Source organism: Hypanus sabinus (genome assembly GCF_030144855.1).
Source record: "Hypanus sabinus isolate sHypSab1 chromosome X2 unlocalized genomic scaffold, sHypSab1.hap1 SUPER_X2_unloc_10, whole genome shotgun sequence".
Classification (NCBI taxonomy): domain Eukaryota; kingdom Metazoa; phylum Chordata; class Chondrichthyes; order Myliobatiformes; family Dasyatidae; genus Hypanus; species Hypanus sabinus.
Genome location: NW_026778980.1, coordinates 645,612 through 665,628, shown reverse-complemented (window position 1 = coordinate 665,628; position 20,017 = coordinate 645,612). Strand labels below are relative to the sequence as shown.

Below are 20,017 nucleotides of genomic sequence, written 5' to 3'. Positions count from 1 at the left end.
TGTCATTGGAGAGAGTCCAGAGGAAGTTCAGAAAGATGATTTCGGGAATGAAGGGGTTAAAATATGAGGAGCACTTGGCAGCTTTGACCCTGTGCTCATTGGAACTCAGAAAAATGCGGGGCATCTCATTGAAACCTACCAAATGTTGAAAGGCCTGGATAAGGTGGTTGTGGAGAAGGTATTTCCTGTGGTGGGGCACAGCCACAAAGCAGAGGGGCCACCTTTTCAAACAGAGGTAAGCAGGTTATTTTTTTATTAGCCAAAGTGTATTGGATCTGTTGAGTGCTCTGCCACAGACTGCGGTGGAGGCCGAGTGTGTGGGTATATTCAAGGCGGAAGTTGATCGTTTCCTGATCGGTCAGGGCATCGATGGATATGGGGGGAGGTCAGATATCTGGAATTGAGTGCGATCTGGGATCAGCCATGAAGGAAAGGGGTCTGACTCAATGGGCTGAATGGCCTAATTCTGTTCCTATGCCTTATGGACTTATGAATACAAGCCCCCTCAATCATGATGAATCTCCTCTGCACTCTTCCAGCACAAAACATCCTCTGTACAGAATGCTAAGCGGAACTGAACGCAACTTTTACAGAACGTTGTCAAGTCAGGCAGCATCTGTTCAGGGGAATAGAGTCGATGGTTGGGACAGAACCCCTCCCTTACCGCACTAACGCAGGCCCTTCGGCCCAACCTTTCCATGCTGTCCTCCAGTCCATTTAAACTAATCCCTCTGCCTGTCTTTGACACAGAACACAGAAATCTACAGCACATTACAGGCTCTTCAGCCCACAATGTTGTACCGACCATGTAACCTACTCTACAGACTGCCTCGGATTTCCGGAACGTATATCCCTCCATGTTTCTAAGCTCCATGAACCTATCTGAGAGTCTCTTAAAATATCCTCTTGTATCCAGGTCCACCATCGCTGCCGGCAGTGCATTCCATGCACCCACCACTCTCTGTGTAAGAAACTTACCCCTGACGTTCCCTCGGTACCGACTTCCAAGCAGCTTAAAACTACGTCCCCTCGTGTTAGTCACTTCAAGCCTGGGAAAATGCCTCTGGTTATCCACACGGTCAAAGCCTCTCATCATCTTATTACAATTACTTATGTACAGGTTAGGAGGAATATAGCTTCAACATCACCTCACAGCTCTTGAACTCAATCCCACGGTTGATGAAGGCCATCACACCAGACGTCTTCCTAACAACACTGCCAACCTCCACAGCAGCTTTGAGTGTCGTATGGACATGGACCCCAAGATCTCTCTGACTCTCCACACTGCCAAGAGTCTTACCATTAATATTATATTCTGTGTTCAAATTTGACCTGCAGAAATGAACTTCTTCAGCTGTGTTGAACTCCCTCTGCCACTTTCCGGTTCTGCATCCGAGGCGAGGAGATAGATTGCTGAGCCTCTGGCTAGGATCATTATGTCCTTATTGTCCACGGGAATGGTACCGGAGGACTGGAGGGAGGCAAATGTTGTCCCCTTGTACAAAAAGGGTAGTAGGGATAGTCCCGATAATTATAGACCATTGAGCCTTCCATCTGTGGTGGGAAAGCTGTTGGAAAAGATTCACAAAGATAGGATCTATTGGCATTTAAAGAATCATGGTCTGATCAGTGACAGTCAGCATGGCTTTCTGAAGGGCAGATCATGTCTAACAAGCCTGATGGAGTTCTTTTAGGAGGTGACCAGCCATATAGATGAGGGTTGTGCAGTGGATGTGATCTACATGGATTTTAGTAATGCATTTGATAAGGTTCCACATGGCAGGCTTATACAGAAGTCAGAAGGCATGGGATCCAGGGATGTTTGACCAGGTGGATTCAGAATTGGCTTGCCTGCAGAAAGCAGAGAGTTGTGCTGGACGGTGTACATTCGGATTGTGACTAGTGGTGTCCCACCAGGATCAATTCTGGGATCCCTATTTTTCGTGAGTTTTATTAACGACCTGGATGTGGGGGTAGAAGGATGGGTTGCCAAGTTTGCAGAAGACACAAAGGTTGGTGGTGTTGTGGATAGTGCTAAGGAATGTCAAAGATTGCGGAGAGGCATTGATAGGATGCAGGAGAGGGCTGAGAAGTGGCAGATAGAGTTCAACCTGGAGAAGTGTGAGGTGGTACACTTTGGAAGGACAAATTTCAAGGTAGAGTACAAAGTAAATGGTAGGATACTTGGAAGTGTGGAGGAGCAGAGGGATCTGGGGCTACATGTCCAGATGCCTCACAGGTAGACAGAGTAGTTAAGAAAGCTTATGGGGTGTTAGCTTTCCTAAGTCGAGGGATAGAGTTTAAGAGTCGCGATGTAATAATGCAGCTCTGTAAAACTCTGGTTGGGCCACACTTGGAGTACTCTGTCCAGTTCTGGTCACCTCACTATAAGAAGGATGTGGAAGCATTGGAAAGGGTACAGAGGAGATTTACCAGAATTCTGTCTGGTTTTGACAGTATGGATTATGATCAGATATGAAGGGAGCTCGGGCTTTACTCTCTGGAGTAATTAATTAAGCACTTGCGTTATATTTTGGAAAGAGTGTTGATATAGTGTTTTATTAGAGTGGATTTCGAAGGGTAAAATGACATTAGATTCAGTTTTAGGTTTGGAAGATGATATTCGGAAAGCACAATTCATAAAGATGTCGTAATAGCAGTATTTCTTGATACTGAAAAGGGAAATGATATGGAAGAAAGGACTTCTGATTAAATTAGGAGTGAGGGGGACATTGTATAATTTTTCTGAGTTTTTTTTTTGGATGGACTGTCCAAGTACCGGTCAGCATGTTATGTTTGTGTTTCTATGAGATGGAGAATGGGATCCATCTTCAACTTAACAATGTTTGTATGTGATACAATTACAGGCTTTAAGATTGTGTTCAGGTGCAGTAATGTTGTCTCCTGTTTTGGCTTTACTGATTACAATGGAACAATTGCCCTCAAAGTAACAGAGGTTCAAGTTCAAACTCCAGGAAATCTGCAGATGCTGGAAATTCAAGCAACACACACAAAATGCTGCTGGAACGCAGCAGGCCAGGCAACATCTATACCTGTCCTGACGGAGGGACTCGGCCTGAAACGTCGACAGTGCTTCTCCCTACAGATGCTGCCTGGCCTGCTGTGTTCCACCAGCATTTTGTGTGTGTTGCTGGAGGTTCAAGTTGACGTTAACATTCTGGATTAATTTCAGAGGGCAATGAAATGATCATCCTGTTAAAGGTGTGCTGGAGGATGGTTGGGGACATCACAAGAAGAGTGTTTTTTGTTTTGTGTGGCTGGGTTCTTACCACACTGGGAATACGGGTGTATTTGATGATAGGTTTACAGTGGGTGAAGGAAATTAGTCCTTATAATTTGTTCAGAATACATTTCGGTTTTGATGACTCTTATACAGGTCATTCTGGCAGTAGGTCAGATTGACTGTTGGAAACTCCTCAAACGGTATTTCATATCTAAAGTTTGATTTATAAGCCTACACATTATGGGCCGCAGATCACAATGATGAGGGAAATGATGATGTTGACTGTTTAGCACCAAAAGCTGTTAAATGTTAAGCTGCGGATATAGACCTTCCACTTAGCAAATTAGAAGCTAAAGGGTTGGTACTGTTAAGAATTAGGGGCTTATGGCAAGACGTAGGATAATGGACATAAGGACAGACACCTTTACAGAATACATAATCTTGCAGTGTTTATAGAAGAAGGTCTTAAAACAAGGGAAGGAATGATATTGACTCGACTTAGAAATGCCCACACTATGCTTAATTATGCCTTGTAACTAATTGGAAAATTTCATTCTGTGTCGTGTACATTTTGTCATTATGAAACTGTCGAAATACATACTATTTCAATATGAAGCATATAAGGCTGAAGAGAAATCAACTGCAGTCTTCAGTACAATCTTTGCGAGGGTAGATAGTTTTCAGGTAAAAACTTTATTAAATTATGGGATTGACTTTAAATCAATTTACAGTTTGAGCTGGAAAAGGCATGTATTAATTGTGTTAAACCTAAGGAAATGGCATAGAAGGTAGCAAAGGTGAGTGGGATGTTGGATTATTGGGATGCTCTTAAAATCCAACAAAAGGCAACGAAAAAAGCCATAAGAATGGTCAAGACGAAATATGAGGGCAAACTGGCCAATAATATAAATCAGGATACTAAAAGTTTAGAAGAGCCTCTGTGACCTCTTGTTTAAATCCATTCACTCACCCCTTCCCATCTTAATCCACTCCTTTCCCACACTCTTTTCTGCTGTCTCTCTCCCCTATTCATTTTTGTTCTTCAGAGAAGATGTCAATCTGAAACGTAGACTGTCCATCTCTCTCCACACATGCTACCTGACCCGCTCGGTTCCTACAGCATTTTGTGTCTGTTTGATCGGTAAATCTCTGCTCTCCGTCCAGCGGAAAGATATTGGAGAGATATTAGTTGCCCACCTGCTTCCCTGGGAAAGGTTGCCTGTCGGCAACCCGACTGCGCCGAAGGCCCACGGGCTTTCCACTGGTCCTGGGGACGCTTTGCCCGAGTGTTCCCCCAATCTCTGGGGCAGTGCTGCCTGAGTCTCCCCACAATGCCCGGGGACTCTCTAATTCTCTGCTTCCCCTCCCAGTCTCTGTCACCCTGGATGTGGAAACGGCGAATCCATGGATCGAGGTGTCTGAGGAACAGAAGAGTGTGAGATGTACCCGGACCCGGAGAGATCTCCCTGACACCGGGAAGAGATTCACAAATCGGGCTTGAATGCTGGGATCGGAGGGATTCACATCGGGGAGACATTACTGGGAGGTGGAGGTGACGGAGAATCGGGGCTGGGGTCTGGGAGTCGCCGCAGAGTCTGTGAAGAGGAAGAGACGGGTCAGTCTGAGTCCGGACACCGGATTCTGGGTCATCGGGCGGAATTATGATGTGTTACATCGGGATTGTGACATGTCCCGTGGTCTCCCCTCCCCCGAGTCCTGTCTCGCTGCCGGTCCCATCCCCGGGAGGGTGGGAGTTTATCTCAGTTACGAGTCCGGGACAGTTTCATTTTACAACGCGGAAACCAAGCCCCATCTCCACACCTTCACTGGGAATACATTCACGGGGAAACTTTATCCTTACTTTGCGACTGGGGATGAAAACCAGTGGCTGAGGATCTGCTCCGGTTCCGCTCCAGGTCTGTAAATGGGTTGGGTCCTGGGACTGGCGTCAGGAGTAAGATCACTGTAAGTGTAAATGAGCGGAGAGTGAAATAATCATGAGATGAGAATTATCCATCCATTAATTTTAACTCGTTCACCGCATCCAACAACAGAATAGAATAGGGTCCTGAGCTCCCCCGGGTGCTACAGTCCACACGAACTGAAACAGGTTAAATGGGACAAGTGGGGGTGGTGCTGACTGGAAAAGACAGTGAAGATTGTTCATTAAGTTCATCTGCCATTTCTTTGTCCCCCATTACTACTTCACCAGCATCATTTTCCAGTGGTCTAGTATCAACTCTCATCTCCCTTTCACTCTTCATGTAACTGAAAACTAAACTTTTAGTATCCTGATTTATATTATTGGCTAGTTTGCCCTCATATTTCGTCTTGACCATTGTTATGGCTTTTTTCGTTGCCTTTTGTTGGATTTTAAGAGCATCCCAATAATCCAACATCCGACTCACCTTTGCTACCTTATATGCCATTTCCTTAGAGTTAACACAGTCGTTAACTTGACTTGTCAGCGACGGATTCCTACCCCCGCCATTGGAGAACTTCTTCGGTGGGACACGTCTCTCCTGCTGTTCCCACATCCATCAGCCACCTCTGTTAAGTCGTCATCCCCAGAGTAACGTCCCGATACAATTGGGACGATTCCATTATTATATGCCTCTGCATGTTCAATACTGTGAATTAATTTAACGTCAGTCCTATAACTTAATAAAGTTTTTAATCTGAAAACTATCAACCCCTCAAAGATTGTACTGAAGACTGCATTTGATTTTTTTCGCCCATATCTGCTTCACACTGAAATAGTATGTGTTTAAAAGTTTCATAATGACAAAATGTACACAACAGTCATATGAAGCAAGGTTAGCAGAGCTGGGACTTTTCTCTTTGAAACGTAAAGGAATGAGAGGGGACTTGATAGAGGTCTAGAAGATTATGAGAGGCATAGATAGGGTGGATAGTCAGTACCTGTTCCCCAGGGCACCAATAACAAACACCAGAGGACATAGGTACAAAATTAAGGGATGGAAGTTTAGGGGAGACATTAGGGGTAAGTTTTACTTTACACAGAGGGTTGTGAGTGCCTGGAATGACTTGCCAGGGTTGGTGGTGGAGGCTAAAACATTTGGGGTATTTAAGAACCTCTTGGACAGGCACACGGATGAAAGAAAATTAGAGGGTTATGGGGTAGTGTGGGTTTAGTACTTTTTTTAAGGATTATATGGGTTGGCACAACATGAAGGGCTGAAGGGCCTGCTCTGTTCTGTAGTGTTCTATGGTTCTATGGTCCTGTGACACAGAATGAAGTTTTCTAATTAAATACAAGGCATAATTAAGCACAGTGCTGACAATTCTAAGTCGTGTCAATATCATTCCTTCCCTTCCTGTTTTAAGCCCTTCTTCCAAAAACCCAACTTGTTTATGTATTCTGTAAAGGCATCAGTCCTTATGGCAATTTTCCTTCAGACCTTGCCATAAGTCCTGAATTCTTAACCCTACCATCCTCTTAGCTTCTGATTTGCGAAGTGGAATGTCTATATCCACAGTTGAACTTCTAACAGGTTTTGTTGCTAAACAGTCAACTCCATCATTTCCCTCAACAGTGCGATGTGCAGGGCCCATAAGGTGCAGACATATGAACCGAACTTTGTATGTGAAATAATGCTTGATGAGTTTCCAACAGTCAATCTGACCTACTGCTAGAATGTCCTGTTTTAAGGCTCATCAAAACCGAAAGAGAATCTGAACAAATTACAAGTTTGCAAGGACCAATTTCCTCCACACACTGTAACCCTAAAATCAAAGCAAAGAATTCTGCTTCATAGACCCACAAATGGCTGGTAAGTGATTTCTTTATCATTGCCTGCAACTCAGGCACACACAAAAAATGAGAACAGACGCACCAACATTCCCAGTTAAATTACGTTTTAATCCATCTGTAAAAATGCTGACCGTATGATAATAACTTTCATTAATATACTCGTGAACCAACAGACTCTCAGGCAGAACGGAATCCAATTGTGTAACCTAAAATTAACTACAGTCATTGGAAAAAACAACAAAGTGGGGTTACCGAGAAAGCTACAGTGGGACATATTGTATCATCCAATACACCCATATTCCCAGCGTGATAAGAACCCAGCCACCCAGAACTAAAAGCATTCTTCTTGTGATGTTCCCCACCACCCTTTAGCACAGGATGTTCAATCCAATTTGTTTACATCAACTTCCACCTCTGTCCCTGGAAGGGCAATTGTCCAATTTCAACCAGTAAAGCCGAATCAGGGGACGACCTGACTTAACCACAACACAATCTTAAAGCACGAAATGAATCACACCCAAACATCATAAAGTTGAAGAGGAAGGTGATCTATAAACCACAAACATAATCAAGAACAGATCCAATTAAACAAACGAGATTGGTCATCAAATATTTTCATGTCACACCCAAGAATACTCACAGGGATAACGAAGAGTATTTAATGTTTCTTTACATTTATCAATTATTTTCTGATCCGGTGCTTCAATGTCAGCTTATTATCCGTCCACATGCCTGGAAATCTCACCATTGACACCTTTTAAGGAGTTTGACCATATCATTTCCAATCAAGTGCAGGTCCATTAATCCTGTTTGTAAAGCACATAACTTGTGTTTTTGCTACTGAAAGCTTAAATCCCATCTAGTCGCCGACTGTTCGACCTTACTAATTGCTGAAGCATCCTATATACAGTAAAAGTGAAATTTCTACCTCTAATCCATAAACCTCCATCATCTGCACATAGAGATTTACACAATGAAAAACCTGTCTCAGAGAAAAATATTATTAATTATAATATTGTTATGATCCCAGCCCCCTCCTTTGTGAGAATCGCAAGAGCACCCGTTGAGGAGGGGGGGTGGTCAGTAGACCCAGGAAGTGAGAGAGAGAGAAACGTGAAATATTGCACGTCCCACCAGGGATACAGAATAAGATGCCAGCAACTATTGTCTCATGGAGACCACGTGAAAAGCCCTCGGGCAAGGTGGGCTGGTTGAGAGAGAGATTGCATCATCCCAACCTGATTGACACCTGCGACCCCGTGAGGAAGTATAAAGGAGAGTCTCGGGGACAGCCCCTTAGACGCACCCAGAAGACACGAGAGAGCGATCCCGCAGTAGCGGGATGCCATTCTGAAGGAAGCCACGTGCGTTAGATTCCGGGATTTGAATTTGTGGCTGGAATCACAGGAAACCGCTTTGAACTAACATCGGGGAGAGGGAACCAACGCTTCCCCGATTTCACGGAAGATTCATCAAGACTCGGCAAGTTCTTTCTCTTCTCCCCCGCCCAATCTCTCTCTCTCGGTCGCCCCACGCAAAACCCAGTGATTTTCAAAGGGCTGCGGCCTGCAGACTTTCAGAGTGACTTTTATATTTCCAAACGGACAATCTATTAACCCCTGGACACCAGCAGAGCTCACTTCTTAATGATGATGATTACTATACCCGCGCTTTAGATTGAATGTTGACAATGTGCACTATCTAAATGTATGTATTAACCCTACTTTTTGTCCCTTTACGAGTAAAACGTTTGAAAATAGTGACATCAGACTTCAACGGACCTCTCTATCTCTGCTGGTAAGTTCTCCAGTTACGGGATTCATAACAGTTGGGGTTCTCGCCTCGGGATTTGACACCAAATTGGGAGGCCAGTGAATCGGGCTTGTAAATCAAAAACTTGAATCTGGTTACGTGGGTAGCCAGACGGGAAACCAGCATAGATGGACGTGGGGGAATTTATGGAAAACCCGACGGTGGGGGCGCTAGAGGCGGCCACCAAATCAGACTTGTTAAATTTGGCGAAGGAGTTGAACCTCACAGAAGTGAGTTCGTCCATGAAAAAGCGGGAGGTACGAAGGGCCATAACCCAGTATTACATTGGGAAGAAGGTGTTTGAAGCTGAGGTATTGGGAGATATCCCTGAAGAGATACCATCAAGTGGGACGGTTCAGTTAGAGGTGGAGAAATTGAAGTTGGAACATGAAATTAAATTAAAAGAGCTGGAAGCGTCTGAGAGAGAGAGAGAGAGAGAGAGAGAGAGAGAGAGAGAGAGAGAGAGGGAAAGGCAAAGGCAGCATGAAATTAACCTAAAGAAGCTAGAAGCAGAAGAGAAAGAGAAGGAATGTGCCGAGAAAGAGAAACAGAGGCAACATGACCGGGAAATTGAGAAGATGAAGAACGAAAGAAGAGATCAAGGGTCAGACCAAGCAGAGCGGTTTAATGTTAGTAGGGAGTTGAGATTGCTGCCCCCGTTCGAGGAGACAGATGTCGATAGCTATTTCTTGCTTTTTGAATAGGTGGCAGTAAATCAGAAGTGGCCAAAAGAGCAGTGGGTGGAGTTGTTACAGAGTGTGTTAAAGGGGAAGGCCCAACGAGCAGATGCGGCCTTGTCCCTAGAGGAGGGAGTAGCGGAGAATTATGATGAGGTAAAAAAGGTAATTCTCCGGACTTAGGAATTGGTACCTGAGGCCTATAGACAAAGGTTTAGAAATTTAAGGAAAGGGTGGAATCAAATGTATACCGAGCTAGCCCATGAGAAGGGGGTGCTCTTGGACCGTCGGTGCACCGCGGAAAGAGTGGGCGAGGATTATGGGCGTCTCAGGAAGTTATTTTTGATTGAGGAATTCAAAAGTTGTGTTCTGGAGGAGTTCTGGGTGTATTTGAATGAGAGGCCGGATAAGTCCATTTCAGAATTTGCCAGGTTGGCGGACGAATATGCCCTAACCCACAAGACAAAGACTCCCTCGAATAAAGGTCCCCAGAGAGACCGTGGGAACGATCGAGAAAGTCCGACGAGTGAGGCAGAGGTTCCACCGGGAGCTAGCGGTAAGGTTGACGGGGAAAGGCAAGACGACCAGAGGGCTCCGGGTTTGACCTGTTTTAATTGTGGAAAGGAGGGGCACATTGCATCTCGATGCTTTGCTCCGAGGAAGGAGATAGGAAGAGGGAAAACCACAGTCCCTATCGGGTGTGCCGTGGTAATCAGCAAATCGACCAGAGAGCTGAGGGTCGATAAAGTACGAGAGGTCTCTGGGAGTTGTCTGTCACACGGAACCGTGTCTGTGACGTAGGGAGACACACCAGTTTCCGTACGAATCTGGAGGGATACGGGCTCTGAATTATCCCTGGTTAGCCGTAAGGTACTAGAATTTGGTCGGGAAACGGGCATGGTAAAGGTGGAAGGAATAAATAAACGGATAGAAATGGTGCCCTTATATAAGGTGTTGTTGGATTGTGAGCTGGTGTATGGACCAGTTGAAATAGGGGTGCCCTCAGAATTCCCGAGAGATGACGTGGACATCCTGCTGGGAAAGGACTTAGCAGGGGGTAAGGTTTGGTCAGCCATGCTGCCGACCGGCCGACCGGAGAGTGTGGTGGCCCCGTCCCTAGCGCCCAAGGACCATCTCGCCGGCGCGGTCACTCGCAGCCTGTCGAGAGAGAGAGCTGTGAACGAGAGCAGTTTAAATCTGGCCAGTTTGATTTGGCCGAGACGTCTTTGCCGACCCTGTGCCACGAGGGTTTCGAGGGTGGTAAGACGAAGAGTAGTAAAGTGAAAGGGGGTAAGGGAGAGGAGATAGATCTGCCTTTAGCGAAGAGAAAGGTCCTAAAGGTAGGAAATAAAGATGAGAAACAGATAAAGCTGTTAAAAGGTCCAGAGTTGGACATGGATGATCTGTCTGGTTTGGCAGAGTTGTTTGAAGAACTTGAGAGTTCTAAAGGTGTTCCCGATAACGAGAGGAGGGCAGTCCTAGATGGAAAGGATACCCTTGCCTCGAAGGGGTCTGCTGAAAAGGAGGTTGTTTCAACTCGCAGGGTTGCGCCTTCCCCGGGTGGGAGCTGCCCAGAGAGTAACTGGGAGGATCGGGGGAAGTTAGAATGTGGAAAAGGTACGGGTGTTGAAAGCCTGGAAGAGGCCAATGTCCCGTTTGAGTGTGTCCGAGATGGGGATGCATGAGGTGCTGAACCTGGTAACGGAGCTCAGAAGAAGTCTGAGGTATCTGATTCAGTGGAACAGGACAGTGGCCGTCCTTGTGGGTCAGATGGACTCGGTTCAGTGGGAAAAGGGTTAACCTTGGTAACCGGGGAAAGTGTGAGTTCCCCGGCGCCTGTACTTGAAGGAGTGTTCAAAGTTAATGCAGAATTTAAGAATGGGGGGGTGAGGATTGTTGGCGAAGGAAACGAAAAGTCTGTAGTTTCCAAATCGAAGGAAGAAATCTTAAACCTGGCAGATCGCTCACAGAGTGAGCCGGGGAATAGCGGGGTCCCCCACTCTATTGTTACGCCAGGATGGGGTGTGAAAAGGCTGCCTTCGAGTTCGAATCAAACACCAATAGCCTGAAGGGAACTGATAAAAGGGCCAGCCACCTGGGTAAAATCAAAGAGTTGGGTGGAAATGGTCTAAGTCTGGGGCATGGTGTTGCTAAAATAACCCCGATGAGCGGGGCGGGCGGGAGTTCACCACGCAAAACTACTCAAGTTCCCCACGGGGGGGGCTCGCCGGAAAAGAGGCAACGGTTAATGGGGATGTCATTGTTAGACAGCCAGGCAGATTGAACGGGTTTGCGCCAAAGCCTGTGAATAATAAAGACAGCCCTTTGGAGAGCTGCCGGTTAAGTTAAACGACTGAAACGATTAGTATTCGCGTAAACTTTTGTAAACGCACCTAAGCTAAGGTCACACCTCCTTAGTTTTGTTGCTTAGAAAAAAAAAATTAAATAGGTGGTTATTGAATTGAAGTCTGATGTACGGTTCGCAATGTTAAGATACGAAAGAAAGGGACACTGTAATCGTTAACTATTTAGATACTGACTTGAATGTATAACGGTAGTATTTTGTGAAAAGAAAAACTTGAGTATTGTGTTAGATTCAAAACTCCTGTAAGACAGTGGACCACTCCGTTTTAACCGCTGGTAAAACGTCTTTTTAAGAGGGGATCCCAGCCCCCTCCTTTGTGAAAATCGCAAGAGCACCCGTTGGGGGCGGGGGGGTCAGTAGACCCAGGAAGTGAGAGAGAGAGGAACGTGAAAAATTGCACGTCCCACCAGGGATACAGAATAAGATGCCAGCAACTATTGTCTCATGGAGACCACGTGAAAAGCCCTCGGGCAAGGTGGGCTGGTTGAGAGAGAGATTGCATCATCCCAACCTGATTGACACCTGCGACCCCGTGAGGAAGTATAAAGGAGAGTCTCAGGGGGACAGCCCCTTAGACGCACCCAGAAGACACGAGAGAGCGATCCCGCAGTAGCGGGATGCCATTCTGAAGGAAGCCACGTGCGTTAGATTCCGGGATTGGAATTTGTGGCTGGAATCACAGGAAACCGCTTTGAACTAACATCGGGGAGAGGGAACCAACGCTTCCCCGATTTCACGGAAGATTCATCAAGACTCGCCAAGTTCTTTCTCTTCTCCCCCGCCCAATCTCTCTCTCTCGGTCGCCCCACGCAAAACCCAGCGATTTTCAAAGGGCTGCGGCCTGCAGACTTTCAGAGTGACTTTTATATTTCCAACGGACAATCTATTAACCCCTAGACACCAGCAGAGCTCACTTCTTAATGATGATGATTACTATACCCGCGCTTTAGATTGAATGTTGACAATGTGCACTACCTAAATGTATGTATTAACCCTACTTTTGTGTCCCTTTACGAGTAAAACGTTTGAAAATAGTGACATCAGACTTCAACGGACCTCTCTATCTCTGCTGGTAAGTTCTCCACTTACGGGATTCATAACAGTTGGGGTTCTCGCCTCGGGATTTGACACCAAATTGGGAGGCCAGTGAATCGGGCTTGTAAATCAAAAACTTGAATCTGGTTATGCGGGTAGCCAGACGGGAAACCAGCATAGATGGACGTGGGGGAATTTATGGAAAACCCGATAGTGGGGGCGCTAGAGGCGGCCACCAAATCAGACTTGTTAAATTTGGCGAAGGGGTTGAACCTCACAGAAGTGAGGTCGTCCATGAAAAAGCGGGAGGTACGAAGGGCCATAACCCAGTATTACATTGGGAAGAAGGTGTTTGAAGCTGAGGTATTGGGAGATATCCCTGAAGAGATACCATCAAGTGGGACGGTTCAGTTAGAGGTGGAGAAATTGAAGTTGGAACATGAAATTAAGTTAAAAGAGCTGGAAGCGGCTGAGAGAGAGAGCGAGGGAAAGGCAAGAGAGAGAGAGAGGGAAAGGCAAAGGCAGCATGAAATTAACCTAAAGAAGCTAGAAGCAGAAGAGAAAGAGAAGGAATGTGCCGAGAAAGAGAAACAGAGGCAACATGACCGGGAAATTGAGAAGATGAAGAACGAAAGAAGAGATCAAGGGTCAGACCAAGCAGAGCGGTTTAATGTTAGTAGGGAGTTGAGATTGCTGCCCCCGTTCGAGGAGACAGATGTCGATAGCTATTTCTTGCTTTTTGAATAGGTGGCAGTAAATCAGAAGTGGCCAAAAGAGCAGTGGGTGGAGTTGTTACAGAGTGTGTTAAAGGGGAAGGCCCAACGAGCAGATGCGGCCTTGTCCCTAGAGGAGGGAGTAGCGGAGAATTATGATGAGGTAAAAAAGGTAATTCTCCGGACTTAGGAATTGGTACCTGAGGCCTATAGACAAAGGTTTAGAAATTTAAGGAAAGGGTGGAATCAAATGTATACCGAGCTAGCCCATGAGAAGGGGGTGCTCTTGGACCGTTGGTGCACCGCGGAAAGAGTGGGCGAGGATTATGGGCGTCTCAGGAAGTTATTTTTGATTGAGGAATTCAAAAGTTGTGTTCCGGAGGAGATCCGGGTGTATTTGAATGAGAAGCCGGATAAGTCCATTTCAGAATTTGCCAGGTTGGCGGACGAATATGCCCTAACCCACAAGACAAAGACTCCCTCGAATAAAGGTCCCCAGAGAGACCGTGGGAACGATCGAGAAAGTCCGACGAGTGAGGCAGAGGTTCCACCGGGAGCTAGCAGTAAGGTTGAGGGGGAAAGGCAAGACGACCAGAGGGCTCCGGGTTTGACCTGTTTTAATTGTGGAAAGGAGGGGCACATTGCATCTCGATGCTTTGCTCCGAGGAAGGAGATAGGAAGAGGGAAAACCACAGTCCCTATCGGGTGTGCCGTGGTAATCAGCAAATCGACCAGAGAGCTGAGGGTCGATAAAGTACGAGAGGTCTCTGGGAGTTGTCTGTCACACGGAACCGTGTCTGTGACGTAGGGAGACACACCAGTTTCCGTACGAATCTGGAGGGATACGGGCTCTGAATTATCCCTGGTTAGCCGTAAGGTACTAGAATTTGGTCGGGAAACGGGCATGGTAAAGGTGGAAGGAATAAATAAACGGATAGAAATGGTGCCCTTATATAAGGTGTTGTTGGATTGTGAGCTGGTGTATGGACCAGTTGAAATAGGGGTGCCCTCAGAATTCCCGAGAGATGACGTGGACATCCTGCTGGGAAATGACTTAGCAGGTGGTAAGGTTTGGTCAGCCATGCTGCCGACCTGCCGACCGGCCGACCGGAGAGCGTGGTGGCCCCGTCCCTAGCGCCCGAGGACCATCTCGCCGGCGCGGTCACTCACAGCCTGTCGAGAGAGAGAGCTGTGAACGAGAGCAGTTTAAATCTGGCCAAGTTTGATTTGGCCGAGACGTCTTTGCCGACCCTGTGCCACGAGGGTTTCGAGGGTGGTAAGACGAAGAGTAGTAAAGTGAAAGGGGGTAAGGGAGAGGAGATAGATCTGTCTTTAGCGAAGAGAAAGGTCCTAAAGGTAGGAAATAAAGATGAGAAACAGATAAAGCTGTTAAAAGGTCCAGAGTTGGACATGGATGATCTGTCTGGTTTGGCAGAGTTGTTTGAAGAACTTGAGAATTCTAAAGGTGTTCCCGATAATGAGGGGAGGGCAGTCCTAGATGGAAAGGATACCCTTGCCTCGAAGGGGTCTGCTGAAAAGGAGGTTGTTTCAACTCGCAGGGTTGCGCCTTCCCCGGTTGGGAGCTGCCCAGAGAGTAACTGGGAGGATCGGGGTAGGTTAGAATGTGGAAAAGGTACGGGTGTTGAAAGCCTGGAAGAGGCCAATGTCCCGTTTGAGTGTGTCCGAGATGGGGATGCATGAGGTGCTGAACCTGGTAACGGAGCTCAGAAGAAGTCTGAGGTTTCTGATTCAGTGGAACAGGACAGTGGCCGTCCTTGTGGGTCAGATGGACTCGGTTCAGTGGGAAAATCAGGCTTCTTGCATTTCACTTCAATATTTCAATCCCATTACATATCTTCACAAGTAGACTGGGATGCAGAAACCCCCACAAATCAGAGCTTCATTTACAGCTTCCCACAGAACACCAGTTACATCGAGATACCTTTCTGCAGCTTTCACAATAATTTTAATTTCCTCAGCAGGATGAGATGTCTGATCACCACATTGGTTATAAACTTCACAAACTTCATTTTATCCAGCAGTGAAGTATCTTTGGTGAGAGAACTGTGATGCCGGCATATATCCACTGACGTCACAGTCTGTCCTCTGAGTGGGATCACTTTATCCAGTTTACCTGCTCTGCTTGCTGTACTTGTCCTTGAACAGGCCCTTCTGCTCACTGTGTTGTTCTGAACCAATTGAACTGGTCACTTCATGCCTTACTAAACCAATCCCTTCTGCCAACACAAGGAACACATACCTCCATTCTCCTCACATCCACGTGGTATCCAATAGCCTCTATCACATCTGCCACCACCACCATCCGATATTCACTCCAGACACCCACATTGATGGGAATGAAAAACAAAACTTGAACCACAAATCTTCTTTAAACATTCTGAGTCAAGTTTTTAACATCATTGTCTTTTCTAATTGTTTTTTTTTCCAACAGCAGCTATGCAGAGAAAAGACAAAATTACACTAAATCGCAAAATACTTCAATAGCGCAAAAAGGTCCAATGAGGATGTGTTCCCCCTTTCTCCTGAAGTTCATGCCAACTCGCATTGGACATTTCCTCCTTAGAGAAAAAATCCCGTCTCTCCACTCTGTCTGTGTCTCTCACATTCCTGTAAACGTCTGTCAGATCTCCCTCAGCCTCTGCCACTCCGGAGAAAATTCCCCGAGATTGTCCGGTCTCACTTTATCCAGGCAGCATCCTGTAAAGCCTCTTCGGCTCACCATTCAAAACCTCCACATTATTCTTGCATTCGAATGCAATTCTCCAGATGTGGTTAAACAAGAGATTTATACAGCTGCAACATAACTGCCTGACAATGGAACCACTGTCTGGGAGTTATGAACTTGCATTCCAAGATCCCCCTGTAGACACAGTCCAATCTCGCCCCATGAATATAACAGCAACGAGATAATGCTGAGGCTTTATAAGACATGAGTCAGGCCACACTTGGAGAAGTGTCAACAGTGTTGGGCCCCACATCTCAGACAGGATGTGTTGTCATTGGAGAGAGTCCAGAGGAGGTTCAGAAGGATTATTTTGGGAATGAAGGGGTTAAAATGTGAGGAGCACTTGGCAGCTTTGACCCTGTGCTCACTGCAACTCAGAAAAATGCGGGGGCATCTCATTGAAACCTACCGAATGTTGAAAGGCCTGGATAAGGTGGATGTGGAGAAGGTATTTCCTGTGGTGGGGCACAGCCACAAAGTTGAGGGGCCACCTTTTCAAACAGAGGTAAGCAGCTTATTTTTTTTATTAGCCAAGGTGTATTGGATCTGTGGAATTCTCTGCCACAGACTGCGGTGGAGGCCGAGTGTGTGGGTATATTCAAGGTGGAAGTTGATCGTTTCCTGATCGGTCAGGGCATCAAAGGATATGGCGGGAGTTCAGATATCTGGAATTGAGTGCGATCTGGGATCAGCCATGATGGAAAGGTGGCTGACTCAATGGGCTGAATGGCCTAATTCTGTTCCTATGCCTTATGGACTTATGAACAGAAGCCCCCTCAATCATGATGAATCTCCTCTGCACTCTTCCAGCACAAAACATCCTTTGTACAGAATGCTAAGCGGAACTGAATGCAACGTTTCAAGAACGTTATCATGTCAGGCAGCATCTGTTGAGGGGATTAGAGTCGATGGTTGGGACAGAACCCGTCACTTACGGCACTAACACAGGCCTTTCGGCCCAACCTTTTCATGCTGTCCTCCTGTCCATTTAAACTAATCCCTCTGCCTGTCTTTGACACAGAACACAGAAATCTACAGCACATTACAGGCTCTTCAGCCCACAATGTTGTACCGACCATGTAACCTACTCTAGAGACTGCCTCGGATTTCCTGATCGTATATCCCTCTGTGTTTCTAACCTCCGTGACGCTATCTAAGAGTCTATTAAAATATCCTGTTGTATCCAGCTCCACCATCGCTGCCGGCAGTGCATTCCACGCACCCACCACTCTGTGTGTAAGAAACTTACCCCTGACATTCCCTCAGTACCGACTTCTAAGCAGCTAAAACTACGTCCCCACGTGTTAGGCACTTCAAGCCTTGGAAAATGCCTCTGGCTATCCACATGGTCAAAGCCTCTCACCATCTTATACACCTCTATCAGGTCACCTCTCATCCTCCGTCGCTCCAAGAAGGAAAGGCCAAGTTCACTCAATCTATTCTCATAAGGCATGCTCTCCAATCCAAGAGCAACATCCTTGTAAATCTACTCTACACTCTCTGTAGTATCCACATCCTTCCTGTAGTGAGGCCACTGGAACTGAACACAGGACCCCCAAGTGGGGTCCAACTAAGCCCACAGCCCTGCCGCGTTGGGGTACAATTACTTTTGTACAGGTTAGGAGAAATATAGCTTCAACATCACCTCACAGCTCTTGAACTCAATCCCACGGTTGATGAAGCCCATCACACCAGACACCTTCCTAACAACACTGCCAACCTCCACAGCAGCTTTGAGTGTCGAATGGACATGGACCCCAAGATCTCTCTGACCGTCCACAATGCCAATAGTCTTACCATTAATATTATATTCTGTGTTCAAATTTGACCTGCAGAAATGAACCTCTTCATCTGTGTTGAACTCCATCTGCGCTTCCCAGTTCTGCATCCGAGGCAAGGAAATAGATTGCTGAGCCTCTGGCGAAGATCATTATGTCCCCATTGTCCACGGGAATTGTACCGGAGTATTGGAGGGAGGCGAATGTTGTCCCCTTGTTCAAAAAGGGTAGTAGGGATAGTCCAGATAATTATAGACCATTGAGCCTTACATCTGTGGTGGGAAAGCTGTTGGAAAAGATTCAGAAAGATAGGATTTATTGGCATTTAAAGAATCATGGTCTGATCAGTGACAGTCAGCACGGCTTTCTGAAGGACAGATCATGTCTAAAAAGCCTGATGGAGTTCTTTTAAGAGGTGACCAGACATATAGATGAGGGTAGTGCAGTGGATGTGATCTACATGGATTTTAGTAATGCATTTGATTAAGTTACACGCGGTGGGCTTATTCATAAAGTCAGAAGGCTTGGGAACCAGGGATGTTTGACCAGGTGGATTCAGAATTGGCTTGCCTGCAGAAAGCAGAGAGTTCTGGTGGAGGGAGTACATTTGGATTGGAGGGTTGTGACTAGTGGTATCCCACAAGAGTCAGTTCTGGGACCCCTACTTTTTGTGATTTTTATTAACGACCTGGACGTGGGGGTAGGAGAATGGGTTGGCAAGTTTGCATAAGACACAAAGATTGGTGGTGTTGTGGATAATGAAGAGGATTGTCTAAGATTGCAGAGAGACATTGAAAGGATGCAGGAGTGGGCTGAGAATTGGCAGATGGAGTTCAACCCAAAGAAGTGTGAGGTGGTACACTTTGGAAGGACAAACTCCAAGGCAGAGTACAAAGTAAATGGCAGGATACTTCGCAGTGCAGCGGAGCAGAGGGATCTGGGGCTACATGTACACAGATCCCTGAAAGTTGCCTCACAGGTAGACAAAGTAGTTACGAAAGCTTATGCGGTGTCAGCTTTCATAACTTGAGGGACAGAGTTTAAGAGTCGCGATGTAATGATGTAGCTCTATAAAACTCTGGTTGGGCCACAGGGAGTACTCTGTCCAGTTCCGGTCATCTCACTATAAGAAGAATGTGGAAGCACTGGAAAGGGTACAGAGCAGATTTACCAGAATGCTGCTTGGTTTAGAGAGTATGGATTATGATCAGAGATCAAGGGAGCTAAGGCTTTACTCTCTGGAGAGAAGGAGGATGAGAGGAGAAATGATAGAGGTATAGTTGATATTAAGGGGAATAGATAGAGTGGACAGGCAGCGCCTCTTCCCCAGGGCACCACTGCTCAATACAAGAGGACATGGCTTTAAGGTAAGGGGAGGGAAGTTCAAGGGGGATATTAGAGGAAGATTTTATACTCAGAGAGTGGTTGGTGTGTGGAATGCACTGCCCGAGTAAGTGGTGGAGGCAGATACACTAGTGAAGACTACTAGACAGATGTATGGAGGAATTTAAGCTAAGGGAGGCAGAGTTTAAGGGTCAGCACAACATTGTGGGCCGAAGGGCCTGTACTGTGCTGTATAGTTCTGTGTTCTATCTATTTCTCGCTGGAATCTCTCTTTTAGTTTAATTGTTTATTGAAGGCACGACACAGTCCAGAAAACTTAATGCATTACATTTTCCTCCATTTTGCTTTGATACCTTACCCCGAAACAACACCACAACGTCATCAGTGGGGCCTTCTGGGAGTTGTAGTCATTGGTCCTCGCTCGCTCCCTGTCAAAGCATGTTTCGTCAGCCACCACAGACGTCCCCGAAACAGACGCACCGAGGCGCGAAGGGGAATCTCACCCGTCCTTGTGGGCGCCGAGGCCGG

The 20,017-nt window shown here is 46.3% G+C and overlaps 1 long non-coding RNA gene across 5 annotated transcripts in view; it reads right to left on the bottom strand.

The window, feature by feature from the left end:
- Positions 1-20,017, bottom strand: part of LOC132385718 (uncharacterized) — a 34,407-nt gene extending 14,390 nt beyond the window's left edge. For 2 of the 5 annotated variants that reach the window (XR_009509240.1, XR_009509239.1), the window contains exons 1-4: positions 19,848-20,017; positions 18,165-18,431; positions 5,106-5,207; positions 1,301-1,568 (exon numbers count right to left, since the gene is read on the bottom strand). This is a non-coding gene — a long non-coding RNA (uncharacterized LOC132385718). Of the gene's footprint in view, positions 1-1,300; positions 1,569-4,820; positions 4,840-5,053; positions 5,208-18,164; positions 18,432-19,847 lie in introns of those variants that run through there. The other 3 variants (XR_009509242.1, XR_009509241.1, XR_009509238.1) reach the window with 3 other exon arrangements.